Source organism: Lycium ferocissimum, chromosome 5, assembly GCF_029784015.1.
Source record: "Lycium ferocissimum isolate CSIRO_LF1 chromosome 5, AGI_CSIRO_Lferr_CH_V1, whole genome shotgun sequence".
Lineage (NCBI taxonomy): Eukaryota > Viridiplantae > Streptophyta > Magnoliopsida > Solanales > Solanaceae > Lycium > Lycium ferocissimum.
The window spans coordinates 21,651,416-21,665,420 of record NC_081346.1 but is presented as its reverse complement, the minus strand read 5'-3'; positions in this window follow the sequence as shown (position 1 = coordinate 21,665,420).

The window sequence follows — 14,005 nt, the reverse complement described above, 5'->3', positions numbered from 1 at the left end:
GCGTGCGAGCAAAATACCACATTGGTAGCTCAAAAGAAAAAGGAGCTACTTATAAGGAGTTGGATACTCTTAATGATGTGAGGACTTTTGGGAAAAACCGTGCGGGCTTGGCCCAAAGCGGACAATATCACATCATGTTAAGAGTATCTTTGGACTGTTTTAGCCCAACAACTGGTATCAGAGCCAATGGTTTGGCGAGACGAGTATGAAGATGACGGAGTATGGCGTGGGGCTCGGCTTAGTGTCTTTGTCGTCTCGGTAGGTTTCTGACAACTTTGGTAGCTTTGAAGACGCGTACACGACGCTTTAGGCTTCGGTGACCGTAAATACTCTGACGATGCGGGTGGCACACAGACATGTTGAATCTCTGACCCGTGGTATGATAATGAGCCATGTGGAACTTAGTTCGAGGGGGAGATTGTTGGGTGTGTTGTTGGGCTAAAACAGTCCAAAGATACTCTTAACATGATGTGATATTATCCGCTTTGGGCCAAAACGCACGGTTTTCCCAAAAAGGCCTCACGTCATTAAGTATCCAACTCCTATAAGTAGCTCCTTTTTCTTTTCAGCTACCAATGTGGTACTTTGTTCGCACACCCAACAATCTCCCCCTCGAACTAAGTTCCACATGGCTCATTATCATACCACGGGTCAAAGATTCAACATGTTTGTGTGTCACCCACATCGTCAGAGTATTTACGGTCACCGAAGCCCAAAGGCTGTGTATGCGCTATGGGTAAAGGTCGTAAACCGGCCCATAGACGGGCAAAGGCACTGAGTCGGGCCCCACGCCACACTCCGCCATCTTCATACTCGTCCCGCCAAACCATTGGCTCTGATACCAGTTGTTGGGCTAAACGGCCAAAGGTACTCTTAACATGATGTGATATTGTCCGTTTTGGGCCAAGCCCGCACGGTTTTCCCCAAAAGGCCTCACATCATTAAGAGTATCCAACTCCTTATAAGTAGCTCCTTTTTTTTTTCAGCTACCAATGTGATACTTTGTTCGCACACCCAACATATAGTTTCACAGTTTTCTTCCATTAACATTACATACTTGGTGTCTTTCTCACTTCATTAAGATGCTTAGAAATTCAAATGCGAGATATAAAATGCATTCAAGAAACAGTGAAGATCAGACCAAGCCAAAGAAAGAAAATGAAAGAAGCAAAAACTGGCAAACAGGACTAACCAAAATATCAAAAACCGCTGCAACCAGGGGCGGACCCACGTGTATCCGAGGGGTGTCACCTGACACGGCTTGATCGGATTTTTTATTTATTTATATATGTATAATAATATTCAGACAAAAATATTTAGATAAGTACGAAAGAGATGCCATTACTTAGCACTAAGGTGTTGGTCGCTCGCTGGTTGGGCGTTTTAACTGATGCCATGAGGTCGTGCGTTCGATCCCTGAGTGGCATATTTTTAAATGTTTTTTTAGGCTTATTCTTTTCTAATTCCAAATCCAAAAACAAAGAAGCCAAGAGATTTTATCCAACCGGGCAAACATCATTTATTGGCAATATGACATTTATCTATTAAAAAACATCATTTTTTTTGCATTGGAATTAGTATTTTTCTTAAAGCGCAAATGGCTAATGGACACTCTGTTTTAACCGAAGGGAGTAATATCTAAACCGAGCTAGAGCCTGCAACTCTAAAGGCAATTTTTGGTGTTTTGTGTTGCTCTTTCAAATGTAAGTTCTTTTAATAATTTTTTTTTTCATTTTTTTTCTTCAAGTTGGAATTTCTTGAAAATATTCATCGTTTACTTTTGGTGGATTTTATAATTTAATTTATAATTCAGCTTGAATTTATTTTTATTTTTTTTAAATATGACGTCACTATAATAAGTTATTTATATTTCATTTCTTTATATGTCGACACTGCTAACAAAAAATCATGCGTACGCCACTGGCTGCAACTCTAGGAAATGCACCAACAGAAAACAATATAATCTTTGAAATGCAGAACTTATGGTGACTAATTTATTTCGTTCATTAAACTCAGAGCTAGGAATAAGACAGAGGAAAAGAGGGATGGTGGGTTATTGAGGTTTTGATGATCATTGGATGCTTTTTCTTCTTCTTAAAACTCCATGTCCACCAAAATCTATACTTATCTTCTATGTTATTTTAAAACAAAATACGGGATAACTCTTTCAAGTCATTAAACATGCATTTCACTATATTATTAATGTAGTGCCACACGCTTCATGCACTAAATTTTTATTGTTTTGTATTTGTCCTTTTTTTTCTCCTTAAATATTTTAAGCCTAAGGCTGGATCCATGAAAATGGGTCATGTAAGAATAAATCGTGGGGCGAGAACAATCGCGTACCTGTTAACAATGCAGCGGAAGAATTATTGAACTCACCACCGAAAAAGTTTCCCCAAGTCAAACTTCGATTCACTAGGAAAAGAAGTTTAATCCACAAACTACATGTCTTTTCTCTTCGTGTGTTTGTTGGGAAAATCTTAGATATCAATATCTCCATTGAATAAGAAGAAAAGAATTTCTGAAAAGAGGAAGTTTTTCTACAGAGAAGTTAAGTTCCCAAGCCTATTTTCTTTATTAATAAGCAACAGTTTTATATTTTACAGGAAACTAACTGCCCTATTAACTTCCCTCATCTTTATCTCCTCTAGATGGGTCGGGCCAGTCCACATGGGCGACCTACGACCCAATATCCAACATCTCCCACTTCGCACATGGTGGACTAGACTCAAATCAGTACCATGTCAATAACACACATAATTCATATCGACAAATAGTTTATGCGACCGGCGAGCATCAAGAGCTATACCTATTAAGGTTTTACAAGAGCTCCACGTAGAAATTCAATCACATGCGGAAAGAATTCACTACTAATATGAGCATCTTATTACTCGCAATACCCCCGACACCACTCGCTACTTTAGTAGCTAGTTATCCGATCCCTCATCCTTGAAAGAGGCGAACTCGAGTTCATGTATAACTTTATTCATAATTACACTTGTTACCCTTATGGTAAATGTAATGGTCGACCTGTGAATACAAGTTAAATTTTTAATCTTAGTTGTCTTCCCTTTCTACTCGAAACTATCCATCCCAGATCAACTGCTTTCCTAGACTTGCACTGCATTGCCGAATCACTCATAGCTATTAGTGATATGCTAAAGTAGCAACACTGATATGTACTTCAAGAAATAGTAAAAGGTCAAAGGGTATTCCAATGGAAAGTCAATATTACTTTCTGGGTCTCACACAATGAAGAAGCAGGGATCCATTCCCCATTAACCCATTGGTCGCTAAGCACACGTGGTATGAAACACGTGCTACGGTGTTCTCACCTTATATTGGCGCGTGTGTCTCATTCTTTTATTCATTCAACACCGTAAAGATCTTGGTCTAGACACCTCCAGACGTATAACCCGAGTTTTTCTCTTCAATGATCCTTAAATTCATCTTCTTAGAGAAACTCATATCTAGCTTCCAAACAAGTCATAACATGGTGGTGGAATTCATCTCTTCACGTTTCTCAATGTAAGAGGCGATTGCTCGTGTGAGAGAGCCAATCTCGTGACTTGTTCGACACATTTATATCCTTCACTAGGATATCATCACATGCATATAGAATATCAACATAATCTCAATTATAATTTCATCAATGAGTATATTTTACAATACATAAATATTAACATATCCTTCGCAAACCTAGAGCCAGAACATGTTTCTTAAACATGTCTCTAGATATTGATCTTGTAAGAGGATCAACTATGGTATTTGCGTAGGTATGTATTGTAATGTTATTTCTCCACTTGCCATGATGTCTCACGAAGTTATATGTACTTGAAATCAATTTGTTTAGTTTTTCTGTGATACTTAGGATCCTTTGTATATGCAACAGCCTCTTGACTATCACAATATAAAATTATAGAATTCTAAGAATTCTTCGCAATATGAAAATGCTCACAGAATCCTTAACTAAACAATTTCTTGTACTAAAGATACACAAGCCACGAACTCAGCTGCCATAGTTGAAAGAGTCGTGCAAGTTTGTTTCTTACTTTTCCATGAAACAACACCACCATTAAGTAAGAAAGCATAGCCGGATGTCGATTTTCTATCGTTCAGATCATCATCCAAATCAGCATCTGTATACCCTCTCAAGTGTAAATCATTTCCATTATAACATAGTGAATAATCAACAGTTCCTTTCATGTATCGAAAGATCCTCTTCACAGCTTTCCAATGATCTCTTCTAGGATTGGACTGATACCCGCTAGCCAGACTTACGGCATAACAATTGTCCGGACGAGTACACATCATAGCGTACATCAATCTCCTGACAACACTAGAATATGGAACTCGAGTCATGTCTTCTTTTTCTTTTTCAGTCCCTGGATACATTTCAAGGCTTAAAGTCTCACCTCTTGCTATAGGAGTATCCATGGGTTTGCAACTATTCATTCGGAAGCGTTCCAAAATTTTCTTTATATAAGTTTTTCAAGATAGACTCAAAAACTTCTTGGAACGATCTCTTTGTCTTTTAACACCCAATATATAGTCTGCTTCACCTATGTCTTTCATGTCAAATGACTTTGAAATCCATGAGTTGACAGTTTTGACATACTCCAAATTATTTCCGGCTAATAAAATATCATCCACGTAAAGGGAAAGAATTACAAACATTCCATTGGACTTCTTCACATAGATGCAATGGTCTTCATCGATCATGGTGAAATCATATGATATCACCTCTTTGTGAAATCTCAAATACCACTGTCTTGAAGATTGCTTCAGGCCATAAATAGATCTTTTTAATTTGCAGACTTTCTTTTCTTGGCCTTTAATGACGAAACCTACAGGTTGTTCCATGTAAATTTCCTCGCTCAGTTCTCCATTGAAAAAATCTGTCTTCACGTCCATTTGGTGTAACTCTAGATCCAAACGTGTAACAATAGCCAAAAATAAGCGAATTGAGGTAAACTTCACAACTGGTGAAAATGTTTCCTCTTGATTTATTCGAGCTTCTTGAGTAAATTTTTTTTGCCACCAATCGTGCGTTGCATCTTTCCATTGACCCGTCCGCTTTGCGTTTAACTTTGAGAACCCATTTGTTCCCAATAGCTCTACGACGGGAGGAAGGTCAACCAGATCCCAGACTTTGTTGGTTCTCATGGACTTTAATACTTCTTTCATTGCTTTCATCCACTCATCTTTTCCAGGGCTCTTTAAAGCCTCAGTCACAGAATTAGGCTCATCCAATCCTGTGGGAGACCAAGAAAACGTAATCTTCAATCCCATAAGATTGTTTAGGTATACCTTTTCTGGTACTCTTACATAGCTGAAATTCAAATTAATCAAAAAGATTTCAGAATTAAGAACTTCTACTCCCACTCGGATCAAGCACCAGATCTTGATCAATTTGATTATCAAATGTGTCGGAAGACATTAGCTAACTATCTGAATTCACCTTTTCATAAATAGGCACTCCTTCCTTTACTTCACCCTTCTTTGGAAAATAATTTCCACAAATGTGACGTCTCGTGATTCAATTTTAGTAACACTTCCATTCTCCAATTCACCAATGAACACATACCTTTTGGAACGTTCTGGGTATCTTATAAATATGTATTTCTTGCCTTTTGGATCTAGCTTACCAAACTTGTTAAAATGATCGTTTACATATTTAGCACAACCCAAGGTCGCAGATCATTGAGGTTTGGTTTTTGGCCAGTCCATAGCTCATAAGGAGTGGAATAATTGATTTAGAAGGCATTTTATTTACGGAAAAGGGCCAAAATTACCCTTGAACTTTGAAAAATAGTTCATTCATAAAGATATACTTTTAGGGTCAATTATACCCCTTATACTATGGGGTCAATTATACCCTTCTGTCTAACTGTTGCCACGTGGCATCATCCCAGCCCTTCAAAATTATTTTACCCTCAAATAATTTTTTACTCACTAAAATAACTCAATCCGACCCGAATTTTTTTTTCAAAGAAAAATGATACGGATAATTTTTTCAAAAAAAAATAATTCCGTATTATTTTTGCTTTAAAAAAAAATTGGGTCGATTGAGTTATTTTAGTGAGTAAAAAATTATTTGAGGGTAAAATAATTTTGAAGGGCTAGGATGATGCCACGTGGCAAATATAGGAAGGTATAATTGACCCCATAGTATAACCTTTTTGGTATAATTGGCCCTAAAGTATAACGAAGGGTATGGATGAACTATTTTTTAAAGTTCAGGGGTAATTTTGGCCCTTTTCCGTTTTATTTAATATGTAGGCAACAGTCAATTATGCATCTCTCCAAAAGGAGATAGGTAAATTTGTCTGCGCCATCATGGACCTTGTCATGTCCAATAGTTTTCTATTCCTTCTTTCTGCTACACCATTTTGTTGAGGTGAGTAAGGAATAATTAACTCTCTGGCACTGCCCTTTTCATTACATAATTAATCAAATTGTCTTGATCGATATTCACGCTTTCGAATTGATTCTCAACTTTATTCATACATCTTCTAAAGCATTCAAGTGCTTTAGATTTATGCGAAATCAAATAGACATAATCAAAGTGCGTGAAATCATCGACAAGCATAATGAAAAGAAACACAACATGCCTAGCCTTCATATTTTTTGAATTACAGACATCTGAATGGATTGATAGCAATAAGAAGTCAGCTCTCTTAGCCTTCGCAAATGGTTTATATGTAATCTTTTCGACAAGATAATGTTCAAAAGTTGGCATGTTTATTTTGGAGAAAGAACCCACTTGTCCTTCCTTAGCCAACCAATTTATTCTATCTTTCCCAATGTGACCCAAGCTTGCATTCCATATAATAACAACAACAATGTTGTTACTCGAAGAGCATGTCATAATATGTTAGTCCACATAATAGTCATAAGTGAAAGAATTACAATTTATACTAAGAAACCATCATAAAGGTGTCCAGAACCATAGAAAACATTTTCTAAAGTAATTTTCGCAATATTATTGCTGAAGAGAAACCTAATACAAGAAGAACAAACATTGATAGTTGCAGCACTGCAATTTATATATATTTTTAATCTTTCTTCTTGTAATGCCACTTTTCCTTGTTGGAATTCAATAGGTTTCTTTTCTTGGAGGATCCACCTCCGGTCTCTTTGACCCTTTTTTATTTTTTTTATTTTTTTGCACTTAAAGCCTGAAAGGTTTTTACTACTTGATTTTCCACATAAGCACTAGGTATTGGTTTAGCAGCACCAAGCCGCTCATCTCCAAGCTCCACATGATGCACAACATCAACAAATGTCTTGATGCTATCATTGTGGGTCAAGTTAACCATTTAAATTCTCAAATGTTGGGAAGATACCGGATCACTGCTGATCTTACTGCTCATCCAATAGAACATGACCAACACTTTTAAGCTGAGCAATCATTTTAGACATCACATATTGGTGTTGCTTGACACTGTGATCATTTCACTTTACGTAGGTGTCCAACTTGATTGTCAACTGTCTAAGCAGAGTCACACTTGTACTGCTATATATCTCTCATTAGTGTGCCCATATGGAATGAGTAGAGAATATGGTTCGCATTCAAAGATGAGATCATCAACATCATAGCTTACAATAATTCCACATACAGTGGAATTCTTCTTTTTCCATGCATTGTAAGTTTTAAGATGTCTTCTGTGTAAGGCAGTGTTATCCTCCTTTGGGTGACACATCACAAACTTTATACTCTTTAGAGAATCTTGCTTTTCAATACAAACCATAGCTTACGGCTCCGTATATCATGATATTTGCCGTTCAACTTAACACCCTTATTCAGATCAGCAATAATACATTTTTTTTTAAGCCATAGTATGTTATGAGAGACGATCATGCAAGTAAGACTCATCAATTATGCATGTGATATACACACTCAAGCAAATCAATTCCCTTAATGACTTCACATTTAGTGTAGAATCAAAAGGTCATTTAATTTCCACTCATCATCTACTATCCAAATGATTAATCAAAAATGAAAATCATTTCTTAGTATGTATCAAATTACACTTGTGACTAGAATCACAAAGATTCTTTAAGTCTCATCCTCTTACATACTCTGTTATACATATCAATGAGCAGGAAAAAAAAAGCAACACATATTCATTGAAAAAAAAATTACAACTCTTTCAGCCAAATTCTTTATGAGCTTGTCTAGAGGAGAAAGGTGATAATTGAGGCGTAGGACATGTCTTTAGAATCCAAGACTTTAATTTTACCTTTTATGTCCTTTCCCCCCTCCCACTTGGCTTCAAGCGCCAAAGTATATACTGAAGGAGTTAATTTTGGACCATACATATGATAAATATTATCGAACCCTCGCTCCAATACTCTAGGAGAGAATTCCTCGATATGGACAAAGTGACTCAATGTTCAACCCATAAATAATGGGCTATCAATTCTGATAATTTCGTCCCAAATAGGCAAAGACGATCTAGTGCATAGTAGCAGAAAAGTCCATTTTCAACTTTATAAATTCCTCATATTATCTTCTCCCTTTCCTATGACAATCTCTCTCATCTCTAAAGATCCTTTGTATCGTCATGAAACCATTAGACCTGACGATCTTAGAATCATAATCATCGATCGATAACGGTCCTATGTCGATGTACTCTTCTATGTTTTCCTAACTCGGCTCTCAATGTCACTCCCACTTGGAGAACCTCAAGCTCAGTCATTACTGAAATGGGAACAACCGAACAAGGAAACAATTAAAAATGGTCACAACCATGCTTGACAACACATGTCACAATAACTCGTAGAAGAGAAATTTAGTATAAGGGTCATATTCTTATTTATAAATATTCGACCCTTCTAGGACCACTAATATATATCAGTTAAAGAATTACTAAAACAACTAAATCAATTCACTCCAAGGAATATTGAGTTGATTCATAGACCAAACTTGATCCATTTAGTTTAGTTTTGAAATACCAAAGGACACGTAGCCCTTCTACTGTTAATGCTAGTTATGCGTTGCTAATTTATTTAACCAACCACACTTTCAAAGTCATGGCAAAATTTGTTAGTGAATCAAAGTTATAAGATTTACTTTAGACCAAAAAACAAGATTGGCCACCAAGAAAAATACAGAACCAATCTGCCGTCCCAACAAAAAAAATATAAATATCTTTTGCAACAAACTGACTTTTAGTCCATCTCTTACAATTTTTGCTCAAAGATAATCCTTCCTTGATGAAGTAAAAGAACCATGTTACTCAAAGCAAATCCTTTCTTTATGAAGCAAAAGAACCATGTGGGTCTTATTATGTGATAGAAGGTGGGTCAAAACAAATTTCCACCCCTGTTAACAAAAAAGCTTTTTGTCTTGGAACCACAACAATTAAACCACTTCACAAAAAAGGCACGAAGCACTCCAACAGTTGTAATCAAACAACTTTTACAGTGCCATGAATTTTGAGATCAAACAACTGCGTCATTTTTTTTTTATACATATTTATTAAACTGCTAGAGTCACACAAAAAAATTTGTTGTACCAGTCTCAAAAACAAAACAATCTTCGACAGAGAAGAGCAAAAAAAAAAAAGGAAGGCAATCTGGCTCTGATACCAATGTAAGAATAAATCGTGGGGTGAGAACAATCGCGTACCTATTAACAACGCAGCGGAAGAATTATTGAACTCACCACCGAAAAAGTTACCCCAAGTCGAACTTCGATTCACTAGGAAAAGAAGTTTAATCCACAAACTAGATGTCTTTTCTCTTCGTGTGTTTGTTGGAAGAATCTTAGATATCAATATCTCCATTGAATAAGAAGAAAAGAATTTCTGTAAAGAGGAAGTTTTTCTACAGAGAAGTTAAGTTCCCAAGCCTATTTTCTATATTAATAAGCAACAGTTTTATATTTTTTACAGGAAACTAACTGCCCTATTAACTACCCTCATCTTTATCTCCTCTAGATGGGTCGGGTCAGTCCACATGGGCTACCCACGACCCAATATCCAACAGGTCACAAGGTGAAATTTCCAGCCTTAGCAACTTAGATTTAATGGCTGTTTAAAGTTTGAACTTATTCAAATAATCCTGTCTTAATTAAAAAGTCGATAAAGTATGGATCGAGGAAAGACGTGTTACTGATAATGCGGCATAGGGCAAGCTGCTAAACTTCCAACTGCTTAATTATTGAGTTAATAAAAGAATAGTACATATTTTACGTAAACATATGTTCACACGTGCTCTGTTAGCGTAATTTCTTTACTTACTTTGCAAAGACTCACACTGACTTAGCATTTTGATGAACAACGCAAGGCCTGCAGAGCCAGCTTATAAGTTATACGAATTCACGTGAATTCAGTAACTTTTGCTCGGACCATATACATATCCTCTAAATGTATATACATTTAACTGTTAACCGAGTTGTAAATGTTTATTAACTTGCTGTGGGAATCAATAAACGTCAAATCCATAATTTGCCTCTGGGCATTATGGTCATTTAATTTAAGAAGAGTTATGGAGAAAAGTAAATGACGGGATATGCGAGTACTGATAGTTATGTTTGGTCATTCTCCTGTAATTCAACGAAGGATTTGTGTGCGCGCGCAAAAGCAAGTATAAATGGAGTTAATATTTTCTTGCCAGTAGCAGGGAAGGTGCACTCTTTCCAATTTATTTTGAATTATGAATGCCTTTTATCACTTCACGCAATTGAATCATCATCTTCTGAAAGTATGTCAAGCAGGACAAAACTTATTTGGTTCAGAATGCATGTTCATCAAACTATGCAATACTTCAGATTTGTTCATCTCATGGGAATTAATGCTATATATGTGGATGTGAATTGGACAAGATAATTTTAGCAATGGTTTCGGTTGAATATTGCTTTTAGTTACTGTAGTAATTTTCTTGTTAGAATAATAGGTAGATTAGTTATAGGATGAATCTACTTTAGTTGAATTTAAAATTTTAGAAAGAGATTAGGTAGTTGAGTTTTATTAGGCTTTTTAAAATTGTTCTGCAGATTTTATGCATATTTTCTGTTATCAAGTTTGCTATTTAAAGCCCTCCTATGCTTAATAAAATTATAGAGAGATAATTTCAATCAATACTTTTAACCTTTTTTTGCTGCCCTATCTTTTAAAAAACAAACAGTGGTATCAAGAGCCTTATTGATCTTACGGGATCTGTGTGTTCATCTAAAGAACCATTTTTGAAAACCATTTTTAGCCAATATCTTTTAACCCTGTGACTATTTTCAACGCACAGGGCTATTTTCAATCAATATCAATTTTTTTACCAATATTAGTTTTAATCTATTTTCAAACATGGCAAGCAACAGTCTCTCTATCAATGCCCAACAAATCTTCACTAATGAAAACTATCAAATTTGGTTAATGAAGTTCAAGTGCTACTTTGAAACCTATGATTTATATGATGTTGTGATGGAAGAAAAATCCTTACAACAATTTTTTGCAAATCCTACAATTCTTCAAATTGAAGAACTTTCAAAAGAGCTTTTAAAGAAAACAAGGTTATTGAGGGGTTCTTTTATGCACAAACCCAAAAAAAAAAAAAAAAAAAAAATCATGTCACAAAAGTGTGCAAATCGAGAGATGCTCAAAACAATCCTCAAGCGCAAAAACAGAAGCAGAAATTAAGGAGGAGCAACTTTTTAAAATTGCAGCAACTGATGCCAAGGAGGAGTGTTGAATATTGCTTTTAGTTACTGCAGTAATTTTCTTGTTGGAATAATTGGTAGATTAGTTATAGGATGAGTCTACTTTATTTGAATTTAAAATTTTAGAAAGAGATTAGGTTGTTGAGTTTTATTAGGCTTTTTCAAATTGTTCTGGCGTATTTTATGCATTTTTCATTATCAAGTTGACTATTTAAAGCCCTCCTATGCTTAATAAAATTATAGAGAGACAATTTCAATCAATACTTTTTACCTTTTTTTGCTGCCCCATCTTTTAAAAACCCAACTGTTTCCTTACCGTACACCTATATCATTTTTTATATAATCAGCCATGTGCATTAGAATAAAAAAAAACCAAGTGAACTCCCTCTTTAGTTCATGAGTAGCCAAAAATCAAAATGAATATGAATTGTTGTCACAAGGTCTGGGGCACACCACAGACACATGTTATATTGTTTTAGCACGTGACTACAACTTTGTAGATTGAGAACTCTATAGTCTACTCTAAACATGTAATGACCCATTCGATCTTTATTGCATTTTTGACCATTTTGCTCCCGTTGTCCCATCTCCAAGCCTTATTAGTACTATTTTGACCCGAGGGGACAGGTGGCACGGTTCCCTAGGCTTTGGTTTGGGCTTTGATGTAGTTTTTGGAAAATTTGGCTTTTAAGTGAAAATCGTTTGACTCACAGTTGACTTTTGGGTAAACGGACCTTTTCGAAAATTCGTCGATTCCAAGAGGTCTGGATGATCATTTGTGACTGATTGGTGGGCTCGATTCGGTTTCTAATGCACTCGGGTGTGTTTTGGAACTTGTGTTGAAAAGTTGATTTTAGGTCGTTAGGGAGTTGACTTGGACAACGAAACCTCTGTTGGGAATTTCGAGGCCACGAGTGCATTCGTAGCGCGTTTTTATGTATATCTGCATATTTGGTTTGTGTCCGAAAGGTTTCGAGGTGGTTCCGGATGTCGATTTCAAGTTTGGAAGACACCAGAATTCTCGTGTCTGGTGAGCGCTATATCGGTGGCGCTATAGCGGCCTTTGGCAACCCTTATTTCCTTCCATTCCTTATATTATATTTCTTAGCATCTTACAGGCAATTTGAGGAGCGTTTGGTCAGATTTCTCTTGAGGGTAAGTTCTCTAATCTCAATCTCTTCCATTACCTTTCCTAAGTAAGAATCCATGCTAGTTACCCCATAGAATTTGGACAATAAGAGAGGGTTTTGGGTGTCTTTCTAGAATAAGTTGTTAATCATAAAACCTTGATATGTTGGTGGATTAAGCTTGATTAAGCATGGAATTGTTGAGTAGTAACTATATAAACATGATTCCTTCATTATTAATCGCAATTTGTGAGATTTAAAGTTGGGGTTTATATCAAAAATTGGGGGTTTCACCTAGAATCCGAATTTGAGTATTTCATGAGTTAATATAGCTTCTAATTGATGGGAATTGATCACCTAGAGTAATATTTTCATGTTTAAGCTTAGAATCCCTAATTTCTCCTTTCTAGTTCATAAATCTCATTCCATGGGTTAGGATTTGGAACTTGAATAGAAGTAAGGTTTGAATGATGATTCTTCTTGATTCTAATTCCATGTTCGGATATGGCTAGACTTTCATTACCTTTAGGCGCAATGAAAGGGCAAGGCACACGATTTCCACTTTAAGTTTGCTGTTCGGCCTTCCAGGTAGGTTACGGCTTACCTTCTGGTTAGACTTCGGTTAGCGAAGCATCTGTATAGTTAGTTTGTATTGGAGAAAATATGTAAACCTTAAGGTATGAAGTTGGGTTGGATATTGACTTAGGTTGGGCCTTGTTGTATGATTTGGGGGCTAGCCATCTCGTTTTGTTGTTGACTTACCTTGATTTATTTCCTTACTGGCTCGTTGCCACGTTGAGACATTGGGTATTTGTGACTAGTTATATATCATGAGTATAATATTGCGGTACTATACTTGATTGAGACTAGGGGTGAGAATTGTGATTCCATTATGGCTTATTGTGTAGCCTTATTATTGATATTACTTGTGTGCCCTGTGTGGTACTGTTTAGGATTGAATTGGTTGTTGAGATTACATTGCATCGTATTCATACTCATTTTCATGATACATTGATATTGCATGGTTATGGTACTGACGATGATAAGTAAGAGAGTGTAGCCTCTGTGGTCTTTCTTTTTTGAGCGTGAAAGAGAGAGAGTCCGTCATCCAAGGTCATTTAACGGAGCGGAAGGAGTGTTGATTAGAGATCTTGTTGTTGTCATATGCATACTTGAATCATACATTGAACATATATATATATATATATATATA